This window comes from Acinonyx jubatus, chromosome D4 (assembly GCF_027475565.1).
Source record: "Acinonyx jubatus isolate Ajub_Pintada_27869175 chromosome D4, VMU_Ajub_asm_v1.0, whole genome shotgun sequence".
Classification (NCBI taxonomy): domain Eukaryota; kingdom Metazoa; phylum Chordata; class Mammalia; order Carnivora; family Felidae; genus Acinonyx; species Acinonyx jubatus.
Genome location: NC_069391.1, coordinates 19,703,660 through 19,721,172, shown reverse-complemented (window position 1 = coordinate 19,721,172; position 17,513 = coordinate 19,703,660). Strand labels below are relative to the sequence as shown.

The 17,513-nt window shown below is 46.3% G+C and overlaps 1 protein-coding gene across 5 annotated transcripts in view; it reads right to left on the bottom strand.

Annotated features, from left to right (window-relative positions):
- Positions 1–17,513, bottom strand: part of WHRN (whirlin) — a 95,345-nt gene that overhangs the window by 76,091 nt on the left and 1,741 nt on the right. The window lies entirely within an intron of this gene.

Sequence of the window (17,513 nt, the reverse complement as noted above, 5' to 3'; positions counted from 1 at the left end):
CCATGCCCCAGCTTCCGTGAAGAGTGGTATTCTACCACAGGGTGGTTCTGAAGATAATGAGTTTGTACCCATGAAGTGTTTAGTGCCTGGAACACAGGTCAGGGCTGCAAGGGGTTAGGCAGGATTATTATAGGGAATCTAGAGGGGAAGTCTCATCCCAGCATCCATGATGACCACTGTGCGTTCCTCCCGAATGTTCTGTGCATTTCATACACATGCGGATGTACACGTACAAGACTACTGTTGAGTGATGTTTACATAAACTGACTTACGCTGAACTTTTCGTCAGCGTGGTTTTTTTCCAGCTAAAAAGATGTGTTTGGAGGATCTTTCCTTGCCAGTTCAATGACCTTAAACTCATTTCTTTCTGCACAACAGCACATTCCCTGGCAGAGATGCACCACCGCTGAATTCTCACTCCTCTATTGTTGCACAGTTGTTTCTCACTTTTTGCCAGTGCAAACAAAGCTGCGATAACATACTTTTTCATGCATCTTGAAGCACACGTGTGTCTAATTCTCTAGATCGGAGATGAGTGGAATCCTTGAGGCAGGGGGCAGTGCACCCTTTTTCATATGCAGCTACGTCCCTCCCTGTTGTAGTTCCTACAAGCACCTGCAGGGGGCAGCACTATGACATCTGTGCCTATAGAAGGCCTGAGATCCCTTGTCCCCAGGGGCTGTGGATGCGACCGAATGGGGCTTTCCAAAGTACTTTTCCAAAAGTAGAGCTCACTCTGACGCAGGGACCCGCTCTCCTACATGCTTCCTTCCACAGGCCCCAGAGATCTCCCCGTTAAGGCAAACCTTGGCTCTATTTTCCAACTGCACCTGGAAACTAGAGAATGGCAAGGCACTAACATGAAAAGATATCTTAGGGTGAGGATCTCCCACCCCCAAGAGTTTTTCAGTGAAAGGTATACCCACTAGAAAGCCATTCCCAAATAAAGTTCTATTTCTTCCTGGCTCTGAGACTGTAGACAATTTACTTAAGCCCTCGGGCTTCAGCTCTGTCACCTGTTGAAAGGGGCTACTAATGCCTAGTCTTACGAAGCTGCTCTGGGGACAAAATGAGGGCTGACGAGACAATGTACACAAAGCATGTAGCATTCAGGATGGTGTGTAGCAGGTGCCAACAAACGTGGCTAATACTATTGGTAATAGCCAAACTACAGGGATGGTCACACATTTTATTCTTCCCATTGCATGGATGAGGAAAGAGAGTCTAGGTGGGGGTGTGTCTCACGCAAGGTCACAAAGAGGACAAGAGGCAGGACTTGGATTTGAATCTCGGACTTTCCAAACCTGTGCCTCTCTCACCAGCAGTGCTAGGGGGTTCCGATGCAAAGGCCAACCCTCTGTCTTGGCCTCACAAGACGGACAAGGAGAGGGTCTGAAGAGGGGATGTGGGACTTGCAGGCTTTGAACAAGTGAGAGCCCCTGAACTCTTGAACCCTGAGCTGGTGCCAGGGACGGCCATGTGGGCTAGAAAGACCCTCCCGATTCAGCCCCACTTTGAAGGAGGACAGAAGTTAACGGTGCGGACTCTCTGCCCCAGGGGCGTCTTCTAATGTCATGAGAAAGCAAAGCCCTAATTAGCCCTGTCTTCAGACCTCCTTCTCTCTGCATCACATTTTTATCTGTGTTAATTACCTCTTACAGGGCCCACTAACTGCAACAGCTTCGCAGCCTCTAAAATCAGTCTCTGCTGAGCAGCCAGGACATCCTTTTGAAATGCAAGCGGACCCTACCCCTTCCCTGCCCAGCCTCTCCCATCGTTTCTGATGTAAAATGCCAACTCCTCGCAGTGTGTCTCAGGCCTGTGCAGCTGGCCCTGCTGCTTGGCCGGCCTCGTCTCCTGTCCATCCACTGGCCTTGCTTCCAGCATCAAATGCTCCACGTTAGTGGCACTTCTGCTCCCTATCTCTCAAACTACGTATCTCAACATACTTACATGGTGATTGTTTTATTTATATGCTTCTCAGTAGATACAGAAGTCAGGGGATTCTTCTGTTTGGGTCACAGATGTGTCAACAGATACGAAAGACGGGACATCATGGGTGATTCCACATAAAATGAGAGACGATGAAAGGAGGCGCCTGGGTGGCTCAGTTGGTTAAGCGTCTGACTTTGGCTTAGGTCATGATCCTGCGAATCATGAGTTCAAGCCCTATGTCAGGCTCTATGCTGACATCCTGGAGCCTGCTTCAGATTCTGTGTCTCCTTCTCTCTCTGCCCCTTGCCTGCTCACTCTCTCTTTCTCTCACTCTCAAAAATAAAGATTAAAAAAAATAAAAATAAATGAAAGACTGTGAAGAAGTACAATTGAAATTGCCTTCCTCCTGAAATTAATTGCCTTCCTTTATTTTCTTTTCATTGCCTTCCTTTTAAGATTGACTGCCAAGGAAGCATTTTGCCTCTCCTGAAATACCTATGAAATTCTCCAGTGGAATCTAAACAATGCATGGATTTCCCTTTTTGCTTTGGTTGCTAGGAGGCTCACACTTCCATTTAAATATGAAATACTATTCCTATTAAAGGCAACACACACACACACACACACACACACACACACACACACACACTTTCCAATATGGTTTCTGATCTCTCTGCCTTTTTCATGATGTACCTTTTAGGTTAAATCATTCGATTATTTCCGAAGTAGGAAAAAATATTAATTACAAATATATTAACAAGAAAGTAAGTAGGATGTGTAAAATTCGAAGAGGATGTTAAACCACACCAATCATATAGGAGGAGCTCAATAAAACAATTGCCAAGTGAATGAATGAATGCTGAAGTATGTCTCAAGGATCAGACACCTTATACACAGAGTTGGAGGCAGGGATATTTTTCACAGATGCTTGGGCAATAACTCTGCTTTCTCATTCTATTCTCTTCCTCCACTCCCCAGAAATACTTTGCTGCTGCTAACTTTGGTCTAAGAATCATGTTATTTAAAAACATTCCCTTAAATAAAAGTTCAAAAAGTGGTAGTTTATACTCTTCTGGAATGTTGACATAAGGGGACAGTGGTATTCTGAGAATGCACTGTATCTCAAAGAACGGTGGCATCATTTTGGTGTCCCTGACAGCTGTGTGCTCATCATGAGGCCAGGATCTGGGGCGAAGCTTGCCACCATGTGGCTCACCTGCTCTGGCTCTTTGTGGCCACCTCACCTCTTTCATCATCCTGGGGGAAATCAATTTGGATGGCGAAGCAGCTGTGGGAACCCATCCAAGACTCCTTCCCTGAGATAGAGCTCAACATAAGGATCGTGAAACAACCCAGCAACATATGCATGAAGCAAGAATAAACAGAAGCAGGTTATCCAACCATCGAGGAATATGAATGTACAGAAATAAAGGCCAGGGGAGAGGGCAGAGAAATGATGGCTGGTTAGGAGGGTGAGGTAATCAGCATCTTCTTTTCTCCTTTCCAGTTTTTTTTTTTTTAAACGTTTCAATTTGCCTTTAATTGGGGCCTTACAAAGTAGATTTCAAAAAATCAACTGTTCATTCCCTCTACTCTCTTTTCTTTATGAGTTTGACCTTCTCCAAAGGCTCTGTGTAAAGAAGGAAACCTTTGCTCCAGTGCTGGGAACACCAGGATCCCAGAGGCTGGAACAGGACCTGACATCTTAAAGTCCCTGATCTCCAGTATCTTTGCTCCGAAATGTCTCCATGAGTCAAGGCTGTGTGAAAAGGAAAAAAACGTGAGGATCAAAGAGAGAAAAGAAAGTGTTGTCCTTGGGGATAACGCTAGGAAAAATTTGCAAGATAGTGACAGAGTGGCCACCCCCTTGCAAAACAACTCAGAAGTGAGGACAAAGCAGATTCCAGAAAGATATTGATTCCTTTTTAATGCAATTCTTCAATTATCCACTAAGCCTGGCTTTCAGTCTCTTATAATTTAAGTAAATTGCTTTACAAATGTTCTTTTAAATTTGGTCTCTTAATTCTTCTTTTTTTTTTCTTTTGGGAAGAACTAACAAGATTCTAGGAGTCATAAATGTAATCACTCAAGATGAGCCTCGATGGGTTTCCAATGGAGTTTTTGTGGTCTTGAACCAATGTCCATAGCACATCCATCCATTAGAAAAATCTGATTATATATCAATATTTTCTTGGTCTATGAGTGGATACATGGGTGGGGTGTATTCTCCTTGAGGACACTTAACATTCCTATCCCTCATCACTTTCTGTGCATTCTGTTAACAAGGGATAGGCTTCCAATTTAATTCAGCCTCAGACTGAAGAATCTGAATTCAAGGTGAGTGAATCAATCAGCTATCTAACAGCTACTCCTAACAACCACCTCTTAAAGAAAAAGAACAGAAGACGTAGAAATATGATTAAATGGGCATAGGAAATCAATAAGGTATACACCAAAAAACCAAATGTACATATGTCATATACATATATAATACATTATACATTATATGTTTATAACATTATGTTATATGCTATTTATTATGAATTACCTTATGTGTATACACAGCTATACAAACAATAAACATGCAAGGAAGTTCCAACTTCGCTATTTATACAAATTAAAACAGGATACTTTTTTGTCTACCAGATTGGCAAAAATGGAAAAGAAATATAATATCCAGGGTTGGCAAGCTGGGGAAAAATGAAGCATATCATATATTGCTAAGGTTGGTAGATGGGACTGTAAAATAACAAACTCTTCCCCAAGAACAATCTGGCAACAGCTACCAAAGCCTTAAAAATCTGCCTATACCCTGAGCCGATGCCACTTCTGGAAAGGCAGCCCAAATAATTTTTAGAGATGTGCTTACAGATTAATGTGCAAGGGCACATTGTCTAAAGCGGCAATATGGACAATGTTTAAAAAAGAACTGTCCAACAAGAAGAAATTAGTTAAATAAATCATGCATCTCTTTGCTATGACGTAGCATGCAATCATTAAAAATCATGTTCTAGAAATATTTATCAGTCATGATACACTGGTGAAACAGACTCAAAATTACGTTCAGAATGGCAGTTTTGTAGAAAATTCCCAATACAAATTTACACACACAGGCACACAGGGGACTGGAAAGACAGCAATCAAAGTGTCAATGGTGGGGCGCCTGGGTGGCTCAGTCAGTTAAGCGTCCAGCTTTGGCTGAGGGCATGATCTCACAGTTCGTGAGTTCGAGCCCCACGTCAGGTTCTGTGCTGACAGCTCAGAGCTCAGAGCCCAGAGCCTGCTTCAGATTCTGTGTCTTCCTTGCTCTCTGTCCCTCCCCTGCTCATGCTCTGTCTCTTGAAAATAAATAAAATGTTAAAAAAAATTGTCAATAATGATTATTTCTGGGTAAAGCAGATTATCGATGATTTTTTTTTTTTTTTTTTTAGTTTTTTTCCTTTGTGTTTTCCTGGGGTTTCTGAGTTCTCCAAATTGAACCCATATCTCTCGGGTCATTAACGTACACGCACATACCCACATTTTATTTTAAAAGCCCAGGCAGACTCCTCTACTCCTCCTGTTTCCTATGAACCAAACAAAATGGCCCTTTCTTTGTCCAGTCTGTGACGGGGTTGATGGCCACCAGCCTTTTACACGAGGTCCGGGAGACCGTGTGCGCATCTTAAGATGCCTACATGGCAGACAGCATGGACAGATTCGGAGACCCTGCCGATCAATCAATGAGATGACTTCCTAAGTTACAGGTTTATCCTAATGGGGGTTGAGTGGAGGTCACAGTTAGTCTATTTAGGGAATTTCCACAGACAATGAACAAAATAAAATCCTGACAAAGGTCAGGACCTGGCAAGAGAGATAAGAGAGAGGGAAAAGAAAAAAAAAAAAAAAGGCAAAGAGTGCCCAGTGCTGCCTCTGAATCTAAAGTCTAGTCACTAAGATGCACAGACCTTGCCCAGGGCAGGGCACTCACGGGCTGGGCTGTCTGGTTACTCGTGAGTTTTCTAACCGAATGGCTATGACGCCATCTCAATAAAGAAAAAAATCAAGGAAGAGATGCACATTTAGTGAAATGTGGCTCTGGCCAGCACTGGGCTAAGCTGTACACCCACCAGAAGGTGGCAATGAGCATGCACTTTGGAGGCAAGAAGCCCTGAGTTCAAATCCTATACTGGTGACTGATCACCTCCTCTGCCCAGTGCTGTTTCCTCTCCCTGGAGGCTGTGCTGGAGAGCTGGTGGGACGATGCGCATATGGCCCTGGGGGCACAGAGAAGACCGTCCACAGGGGCCACAGTTATTAGTGTGCCCAGTATTATAAGCTTGGAAGCATCTTATGTGCTATGTGTTTTATACCGGGAAGAGTCTTATCTGGTGGGAAAACAACCCAACCTAGTGGTGTGAACCTAGCAGGTAATCATTAAATGTTCAAATTAATCGATGCATCTAGTGCTTTAACATGGCAGTTACCTGCATGACCATTAGTACCCTCCTTTTAGAGATGAGGAAATTGAACAGGGAAGGTAAGTAACTTGCCTGCCATTTGACTATCATTCCCATTGTTCCCATTACAACTTTAGCGAAAAGGGAATTGGAGACTCAGTGAGGAGGGCACCTGTTGGGATGAGCACTGGGTGTTGTATGTAAGTGATGAATCGTGGGAATCTACTCCCGAAGCCGAGACTACACTGTAGGTTAGCTAACTTGACAATAAACAAATTTTAAAAAGGAAAACAAACAAAAAAAAAAGTATGTTTGAGGCCCCACATGTACAAAGCAGCAGAACCCGGGTTCGAACCCAGAGCATCTGGCCCCAGAGCCCAGCCTGAAGCATCAGGGGACACCGCCTCTCTCTGGCATTCCCTTAAATCAACAAAACCTGGTTTTAATTCCTAGCTCTGCCACTTCCCACCTTTGTGACAACAGGCAAGTGACAAACTCTTGGCAGTTTTTTGCACAACAAAGCAACAAAAGTGGCACCTGCTTTTAACCTGATCGGGCTGTCACAAGGTTCAAGTGAGTTCATACATAGAAAGTACTGAGAACACCGTCTGGATTGTGGTAAGCCCTCAAAACCAAAGTTATCATCAGCCGCAGAGCAACTGAAGGAAACACCAGGAAATGTGTAATCTGTGTCACAACAAGTGAAGCAGGTCACTACGCTGAAGGAGCTTCAAGGGGAGAAGAGAAGGATTCCCGCGGATGGGGTAGCTGAGGGTGGGCGGGCAGGTGTGATGGGCGGACCTCACAGGGGCCGTGGTTGTCAACGGGTGCAGGGAAACAACGCCTTGTTTCAGAGGATGCTGCCTGTCTGGCCAAGTGTGGACTGCACTTAGGGAACAGCCAGAGAAAAGCACTCTCTGCAGGTAAAAGGGCTCGCATCACGGGCAGCCCAGACATCAGCAGGCTCTCGGCTCCACTGCAAGGCACCAGGCAGGGCAAAGCTTGATCAGATACCAATTCAGAAAGCGTGCCCGCCCTCCAGGACGCTGAATGGACTAGTGGGCAGATGAGCAAGACGGGAGACAGACAGACAGTGAGGAGGCCCCTGTGGAAATGTGGTCTGACAGGGGCTGGGGAGGGATCAGGCCTGGAGGGTCTAACTTCGCAGGGGCTGGTGCAATCCCCAACGGGCAGACTGCAGAGAAGGGGAGCAAGTCAAGGCTCCTAACTTGAGAAATGTCCACGACTCGTGGGCAAGAGGATGAGGTGCCGTCAGAGGGGTCAGAAATGAGCCAGGACTTCCACAGCAAATAAATGCTATTCCTAATACTGGACAAGAGCTGAAAATATAAATAAAAAAAGATAAAGACCCCAAAAGGAGGCCCAGATTCTGTTCCAAGAGACAACACGGAAGAGAGGAAGGGATTTGGGGGAAGAGAGGAAAGATTCTGAGGGCAACCTGAGCATCTCGATTTGAAACCTCAGGACCAAAAGGACTCATGGAAGGAGGAGAGGGCTTAAGAGAGTTTGGGGAAACCTGGGATGGGCTTGCCCCCCTCCCCCAGGAGAAAGAGGAGGAGGCAGGAGACGGATGAAGGTCACACTAGGCCCAGACACACCGCATAACACCACACCCTCCACTGGCCCGAAGTAAAACCCCTCCCCAGACTTCTGCCAGCAGCTTCTCCACCTGTCTGGGTAACTTCTGAAAGCTGGACCTCTTTCCTTTCCTTTTTTTCTTTTCTTGTCTTTATCAGAAGCCTCTTAATGGAGCCTCACACACCATTTCGGATGTGGTTCAAATACATTCCAGGCTTTTGGGGGTTTTTTTTTTGAAGTACAGCTGCCCATATTGTCAAATCACCGCTTTCAACCTGCATTAATTGCTCTAATGGGTTCTGGAAAAACAGCCACCTTCTCTCCCTCATCAGGGCCCCTGGAGAGCACATCAGGGAAGGATGCTGGGGAACAAGGATGAGGACACAGCTGACCTGGGAGCCACACTGTCACACACTGGCCTCTGGGTCACGGGTCTGCCCCACCGCCCCATGTTTTACAATCCCATCCAATCCCTGGGCTTTATTACTGCTGTAAAACAAAAATGCAGATGCCAAAATCCAAACGGGAGCAATTACATTTTTGAAGAAACTCTGCCTGTATGGGAATATTGACCCGCATTTAGTAAATGACTCTGCAATTCAAACGAGCACAACGCACCTGATGTAGCAAGAGGGCTCTCAGCCCCAGTATTTTCTTCCAAAGGCATTTTTTTTTTAGACTGAGCAAGCACAACAGAAGATTTTCAAAGCCAAGAGGATGCAGTCGATAACATTTTTCATTGTAATGCCTGCAGTGGGACCTCCATGGCCGTATTTTTCAAACTTTTGATGGGCGACAGCAACAATAACCCATTTGTGAGGACGATGCCAGGTTCAAGGGTGAGGGGGTCTGGGTCATGGAGAGGCCAAGGGAGCTGCTCAAGGTCACAGCCAAGTAACAGTCACGTGAACCCAGGTCCACTTCCAAAAGCCAACTCTAACCTCTTGGGTACAGACCTCTCTTCCCTGGATTTTCCAATATATCAGCTGACCTTGCACATCTGGAATCAGGCTCCAAAGCAGCTAAGGATGGGGACAGTGTGGGTCCGCCTCTCTGGCCTTTACGTGGATAAATGTTGGGGATGGGGGCAGATCTGAAAAGAAGGTGGTGCTTTCCAAACCTCATTGTGATTAAGACTTGCCTAGGGAGCTTGTTAATTCTTTTTTTTTTTTTTTTCAACGTTTATTTATTTTTGGGACAGAGAGAGGCACAGCATGACGGGGGAGAGGCAGAGAGAGAGGGAGACACAGAATCGGAAACAGGCTCCGAGCCATCAGCCCAGAGCCCGACGCGGGGCTCGAACTCACGGACCACGAGGTCGTGACCTGGCTGAAGTCGGACGCTCAACCGACTGTGCCACCCAGGTGCCCCGGGAGCTTGTTGATTCTCGAGCAAGCTACATTTCTGAATCACTACTTCCAAGGGATTTGGAAACAACCTTTCGGATGTTACTTTACTATGTTCTTCCCTGTAACCTGCAGCTTTAGAATCTGGTGAAGAAGACATCTTGGGACTTGTTTATGGGAGGCTGAAATATTTCCTTTGCATCCCAAGTTGAGGGGATGCTGATATTACGAAAATTCAGGTAGAGAGGAAAAATAACTAGGGAACTGGCTGCCAGCTGAAGCAAAACCACAGCCAATTTAGCAGAAGGAACACAAATTCTCAAAGGGGAAGGAGGTAGAGGATCTGGGACTGGAAAAGAAGAAAAAATAAATCCACTTGTGCATTCTTGGTAGAGGATAAAGTCGGTTTTAAGCATACGTGTGACTGGCAGGAACTTGGCCTTCACCTGAAACGCTGGGGCTTCTTGAAACCTGAAGAGTGCTGGCTTTTGGATTCGGTGGTTTGCTTTGTTGTTGTTGTTGTTGCTGATGTTGTTCAAGAAAAAGCAGGAAGATACATCTCACCCAAAACTGGCCCATTGATTGCTTCAGAATGCATAAATGATTCTATTTTGGGATCACAGACACAGGCTGCAGAGATAACCCACTTCTGGGAATGGGGTTTTAAAATTAAGAGCAAAGCAACAAATGCACTAACTGAAGACGTCTCGTAGGGAGGACTGGGCCACAGACGATGGGAAAAGCTCTTGCCCACCTAAGCACAGGCCACAGTTTTTTTAAAGACCTTTTTCGGGTGCCTGGGTGGCTTAGTGGCTTAAGTGTCTGGCTCTTGATTTTGGCTCAGGTCATGATCCCAGGGTGGTGGGAATGAGCAGGCCCCGCACTGAGTGTGAAGTCTACTTAAGATTCTCTCTCTCAGGGGCGCCTGGGTGGCTCAGTCGGTTGAGCAGCCGACTTTGGCTCAGGTCATGATCTCATGGTCTGTGAGTTCGAGCCCCACGTCGGGCTCTGTGCTGACGGCTCAGAGCCTGAAGCCTGTTTCAGATTCTGTGTCTCCCTCTCTCTGACCCTCCCCTGTTCATGCTCTGTCTCTCTCTGTCTCAAAAATAAATAAATGTTAAAAAAAATGTTAAAAAAAAAAAAAAGATTCTCTCTCTCTCTCTCCCCCCCGCCCCTCTCCCCAACTTGCAATCTCTCTCTCTCTAAAATGAATGAATAAATAAATAAATAAATAAATAAAGGCCTCTCACTAAAGGAGTGATATAGGGTTTCCTATTTACCAAATGGTTTTGTACCTAGTAAGCCATACGATTCCATACCCATCGCGGGAAAGGCAAGGGGGAGAGGACTATGCCCATTTCACAGCTGCAAAGACTGAGGTATCCAGAGACGTCACATGATTGGCTCGCAGCCAAACAGTCAGCTTTGTGATAAATCGTACGTTAGAGCCTACGGCATTCCTCAATTTTTTTTTTTTTTTTTTTTAGCCAGCACCAATTACCTCGCAACACACGAATTTTCTTCAGATACCACGCTCAGGAACCAAGGGATCCTGAACTCACCAGCACTGCATGGGGAGCAAGAGCGTTCCGTTCATTAGGCAAATATTTATCTATGAAAGCATCTACCATATTGCCAGGCCTTGTGGAGGTGCTGGGGTACATGAGGGAGCAATGCAGACCAAATCTTGGTTTTCATGGAGCTGACTTGTAGTGGGGAAGGCACACAACAAACAGACATGGTGAAACGTCCTTCCAGTAGTGACAAGTGCGCTGACGGAAATTACAGCAGGATAAGGGGATGGAGTGGGACGGAGTGTTCCAGGGATGTGAAGGCATGTGGATGGCACACCGCTTGAAACCCTTGGTGACCTGTGGCCATGGGTGGGGCCATGCCCCCCGGGCCCCATGACTCCCCGAGGGCAGGGGCCATGTACCATTCGTCTCTGAACTCCAAGTACCAGCTACAGGTCTGGGTGTGCTAAGTGCTGCTCAGAGCATGCATGGATAGATGGCCCCCACGAAGACAGGCTGGGCTGAAACATGCCACCCTCCCTTGAGGCACGGGCATCAGACGCCCCACTTAATAAAACCAAGTCTTTGGATGGTGCCTAAAAGGCCCCCGAAAGTTAGGCACAAAGTATGACAGCGGCTTGCCTTCCAGCAGGGGGCCTGGCATTGTCCTCCAAGAAGCTGGCTGCATAAGGGCTTGGGCTAGGTTCTAGGCGGGCAGGTAGGGCAGAAGGGCCACTTCGTTCCTAACCCCAATGGTGACCCCGAGCTAGTAATTTCTCCTCCTGGAGCATGACCTTCCTGGCCTCCCTGCCTCCCCGGGGAAAGAGAAAACTGGCACACAGAGACACTCACGGACGCCAGCCTCCTCTCTTCCCAGTCGGGTTCCAGTAAAGCAAAGTTCAAACACAAGTGCCCTGGCCCCACAGTGCTGCCTCCTGTAGCTGACGCCAGGGGTGCACAGGAAACAAACGGTCTGATTCCTGTTCCTTGCACCCTTTGCCACCTGCCATGCTGTAAGAGTAAAATGTAATGTCTGCAGAACAGAAATCTTTAAAAAGCAGCCCCCACCCTGAGGTACAATCAGAAGTCTGTGTGAGCTCCGTGTTAACATCAGGTTCTTGCTTGGGGGTTTAAAAAAATTAAAAAAAAAAGGGGGGGGGGAAGAAAACAGAACAGGTTTTGAAAGATTTGTATTTCAGCCTCCACCCACCTCCAGCCATTAAATGTCATTCTTTCTAATCAAATTGTCTGGTCCTTGCTGGGCACTAGTTTGGGGTTCCTGAGCAGTGGACACCAAACGCTGCCCTTCCAGGTCATAAAAGAACCTTGCTGGGAAGCCAGTTGGAGCCTAATCCCCCAGGGACGCCTGCTTCAGCACAGAGCCCTTTGCCGGGTGGGGGTAGAGGGGGGATTATGGCTCGGAGGAGATGTATATGTGCTGGGCGCATGAGCAGACAGGCATGTGAGGGGCTGCATGCACTTGACGGGTACGTACAGGCTGTGTGCCGTGTGGCAGAGGTGGGAAGCAAGAGCACACACAAAATCCAATTAGTCGGGGGTTAAAAGATCATACTTCTCTTCGCGGTTCCATCCAAACGATGAATCTATGGCAGGTAATAAACAACGCCGGGTTTGTCGGGAAAGGGAGGTGACGGCAAAACAACAGGCTAGCGCTGGAGTAATTCTGTATCTCTTTCATGTCCAGCTTCAAGTCCCGGAGGGGGGAACCTTCTACTATAATAGTATCAATTCCTAAAGCATAAGGGCATTCTCACCCAGCCTACAAATTCTTCTTCCATTTGAACAGGAAATAACCAGTTGAAAGAGGATTTTGTCCAACACAGGCACCGTCATTTTCTAAAACCTTGAGTATCAGCTTGGGTCACATAAATAAATACGGTTAAATTAAAGAAATGGACCCTCTTCAAGGGACTGCATCACACCATGGATCCAGCCAAGCAAACATCTATTCACTAAAGAGTTTATTAATAGTGAGCTTTCACTGTGTCATTGCTGGCAAGACCCCCAGCCCCCAAGAAAGAGAACAGGGCCAGGGGAAAGTCTGTGCATGCCCGTGAACCCATTACCCACCATTTCCAAACTGGAATACGGTAATAACACCAGCTGCATTTCAGATACAAAGTTGGAAGTGGTAATAACTTATAATGGCTTCAGCTAACCATGTACAACGGGAAAATGACAAATGTGTCGTTTAGAACATGCCGGATTAAATAACAGTGACGTATATTAACACGGATGGATTCTTTGCAGGTTATTATGCAAAAAAAGGGAGTGTGTGATAACTCTAATTAGATGAAAGGGCTGGCCACTGTTTTTAACTCCTGGAATGCTTCAAATTCTAATATGTTCCTTGGATGTACCCGGAGTTGGGGGGGGGGGGGATGCTGAGATTGTAATGAAGCCATTCAATTTTTATCGAGATGAGACACACACATCCCAGCAGCACCGGATACCCCACATCCTGCAGAATTAGGTACTGGGAGGGCAAGCGGGTAAGTGGCTGTGATTTTGAGCACTCCCAGGGCACTGCTGCCACAATCCTACTGCTGGTTCCTCGTTTGCTCAGGAACAGCACCAGAGCTGGTGTTCTTGGGTGGAGGGGCAGCAGTCAAGTTCTCGTCAGTACAGTGTGTAACCCATCAATTTCCTGATTTAGTAGGAGGCTACACGAGAGTGCCAAGATTCTCATCTCCCAATCTTTAGACAACTGTCTTAATTCTGCCTTAAATGAAATCAATTCCAAAAGAACAAGAAAACACCAGATTAGACACTCTAAATGCCTCGTGTGTAGCACAATACTGAGCAAATCACAGATGGTCTGAGCTGGAAGAGACCCTGGGCAGCCCCCTGACCCATCCACCTGGGAACACAGAGAGGGTCAGTGACTAGCACAAGGTCACACAGCAAGTATGTGACAGAGCCCAATGCAGCATCCCTGGTCTGTGGGTTCCTTGGCTAATTTACCAAACCTTTTTGGCTGAAAACCTTTGAAAGGTCTACTTTTATTATTATTATTATTATTAGTTTGGCTCCTGTTCATTCAAGATAGATTTTTCAAAAATCAAACATTTCAACATAATTGCAAATAGTAAATGGCTTGCCGTATCTGGACCTGTCACTGCTGATTTAGCAAACAGGCTTCAAGAGAGGGAGGGGAGCCCCTAGAGAGAGGACAGAATCCTCACTGAACTGCTCTGGGCAACAACAGATACTTGATTTGTGAGACAGAGAAGTGGAAAAACTTTGTATGTTCAATCTCCTCTGTTTCCTGGGAGGGGTGACCCTCTCTGACTCATGAACTCTTCAGTAACTTGATTCCTAAAATTTAATTTTCTTTTTATTACACACACACACACACACACACACACACACACACAATCTCTCCTTCCAGAAGTTCAGAGGCTCTTTCCTCCCTCTTTCTACCTATAAGAAAAAAATAAAAGTTTGAGGGGCACCTGGGTGGCTCAGTCGGTTAAGTGTCTGACTTCAGCTCAGGTTATGATCTCACGGCTTGTGGGTTCAAGCCCCGCGTCGGGCTCTGTGCTGACAGCTCAGAGCCTGGAGCCTGCTTCAGATTCTGTGTCTCCCTCTCTCTCTGCGCCCCCACCCCCCCCTCGTGCTCTGTCTCTCTCTCTCTCTCTCAAAAATAAATAAAATTAAAATAAATTTAAAAAAAAGAAAAAAAATAAAGGTTTTAAAATCGAAAACACATCTCACATCTCAATAGCCAAAACACAGAAATAACCTGAGTGCATATTGACAGGTGAATAGAGAAAGTGTGCGCACACGTGCACGTGTGCACACACACACAAACACACACACACGGTGGAATATTATTAGACCATAAAAAATGAGGTCCTGCCATTTGTGACAACATGCATGAACCCAGAGGACGTTATACTAAGTGAAATAAGGCAGACACATAAAGACAAATGCTGGATGATCTCACTTACAATGTGGAATCTAAAAAGCCTAATTCACAGAAGCAGAGAGTAGAACAGGGGTTGCCAGAGGCCCGGGGTGGAGGAAACAGAAAAGGTGGAGGGAACAGGAAAGGTGGAGGGAACAGGAAAATGCTGGCCAAAGAGTACAGACTTCCAGTTACAAAATGAGTATGTTCTGGGGATCTAACACCCCGACTGCTGATTGTAATTAATAATTTTGTATTGTACACTTGAAATTCGCTAAGACAGCACATTTTGAGTGTTCTTCCCACAAAAATAAAATAACTACGTGAGGTGATGGATAATCAGCTTGATCACAGTAATCATTTTACAATGTACAGGTATAGCAAATCAACACACTGTACACCTTAAATGCATACAATTTTTATTTATCAATAAAATAAAATAAATAAAATTGTCGATAAAATAAAGCTACTTCACTAAAGCCAGGGGAGGAAATAAATAAAGAAAATAACAACGAAGAGAAAAAGAAAATATGTCTTGCATTAAATGCACTGTGGTATAGGGAACAGAAAAAGCAGAAAAACTGGTGATATTTGAATAAAGAATGGAGTTTGATTAAAGGAATGTACCTTTATCATAAAAGCCTCTGACATGGTGCCCTCCAGTGCTGTAGCTAATAAGGAAGGGCTGAAAGTGGAGAAATCCAAGTTAAGGGCAGTTTGTTAACTAGGAGAGAAGCTGGAGTCCCTTTTGGCTTGCAGTTAAGGGACTTGCTGCCCTTGGTTTTGTGGAAATGTGTCAACAGCTCCAGGTGTCCCTCTACACTGTCCTGAAACTCCCAGTCCGTCCTGTAACCCGGAGGTGCTCACAGAGGCCCCAGAGACAAGGTTCCGCCTCCTCCGTTTTAAATTCCACCCACGGAAAGTCTGTTTCCCTTTCCCCCTGGAGTTAAGGTAACACAAAGCAGTGTGCATTCTGCCTGTTGCTTCTGAAGGTTCCAAAGGGGTGCATTCTGGGCTGGTTGCGTCTGGCTTTGGCCAGAAGAAGGGCACCCCGAGGCTGGAGTTCATTCTGCCTTTGTAGACCCCTCCGTAGAAAAAGTGACAGGGATGCCGGTGGCTGCTCAGTCCAGAAAGCTCTCGCCCAACCAAGGACAGTTCTGCTCCTCTGGTGACACAAAACTATACCACAGAGAGTTTAGGTTTTACTAGACCAGCTAAGGCCTGCCCTGAGTCACAGAGTAACGGGACTACGGTTCAGATACAAGATGCAGAGTGCCACTGATGAAATCGGGGAGGGCTGAGCTGAAGCTCACAACCGAGCCCCTCCAGCCACCTGGCATGCCTGAGACTGGAGTGCAAACTGACCGGAGAGCTCGTGTTTTGAATGGCAGGTTACCGGAGGCCTTTCCAAAGTCCATCTCCTTGTGATGAGTTAGTTACAGGAGTCTTTTAAAATTGCCACTAAAACTGAATCCACGTTTATAACTGACCATTTGGACTAAGTGTCTTTGGAGTATAAATTCATTATCCGGGAACTCCAGACCTTCTAGGGCCAAAGGCTAACGGACTATTTCTTTATAAATATATGGAATGTCAGATAAAGGGAAAAGACTGATGTGGGGGGAGGAGACAGAGAGGAGGACAGGTGCATGGAAATCCACAAGAACCTGTGTCTGCTCCACACCCTCCCACCCCGAACAATATCAAGCAATCAGGCGTCCCCCAGAAGCAGAAGAGTAGTGTCTAAAATCCTCAAGGGGCCAGGGGCAAAAGGGTTGGCAACAAAACAAGGAAAGGCAAAGTCAGGGATGAGATGGTTGTGCCCCAGGAAAACAGTCAGGAAGTGGGCTCAATTCACACCTGACCACAGGTCACTAAAGAGGACACAGGAAGTAGCCCCGGGCCTCTGCTGCTTCAGCATTTCCCCTGAGCATTTCCCAACAGCCAGCAGGCCCCAGCTGGTGTCCAAAACACCTGTACCGAGGAGGACAGGAGGACGCAAGGCAGGGACAAAAGGTGGGGTGGTGAGAAGCTGGGTCACAGGGCAGCCCAAATCCCTAGGAAGCATTTTCTTTGCAGAAGCAGAGTATGCCACTGTCTCCCCCCACCCCAAATTCTTCACTTCCTGTATGAAGGTGGGCATAGGTGGCTTGTGTGTATAAACACCGGCAAGGGATCCTTGAATCCGCACGTACACCTAACACTATCCATCTCATACTCCAACTGGTTTTCAACAGCCCTCGGCGTGAGATTTAGCAAACACACAACTGCTTTAAACAGCCTGATTAAATCCTTAGGAGACTGTCCCCATGAGGTTATTTTTCTCAATTAACAGACACAAAAAGTGCAGCTACTCTTAAGGGGGTGGAGGATATATTTCTGACATCCAGGCAGGGGACTCATTTCGAACAAGGCTAAGGACACTTATCCCATCCGGTCACTCCACTGTCCAAGTGAAGATCCAGAGGTTTGGAAAGGAAAAGTGACTGGACCCAGGACACACAGCCTGTACATGAGCAGCCAGGTCAGATTAGAGCTCTGTGCATCACCAGAACAGCTTCCCTGGGCTACTTTGGTGCCAACAAAACTTTCTTTCAGGAGCAACACCCTGCAGAACTAGAATAGCAACAACAGCCATGTGGGGGCCTCCCGGTGACTACTGGGAGCCAAGAGGAGACCTTACCCTTTTTTAACGCTCATAAGACTTCCTGTACCTTTCCACACTTTGTAATCATACATTTGCCTGAGT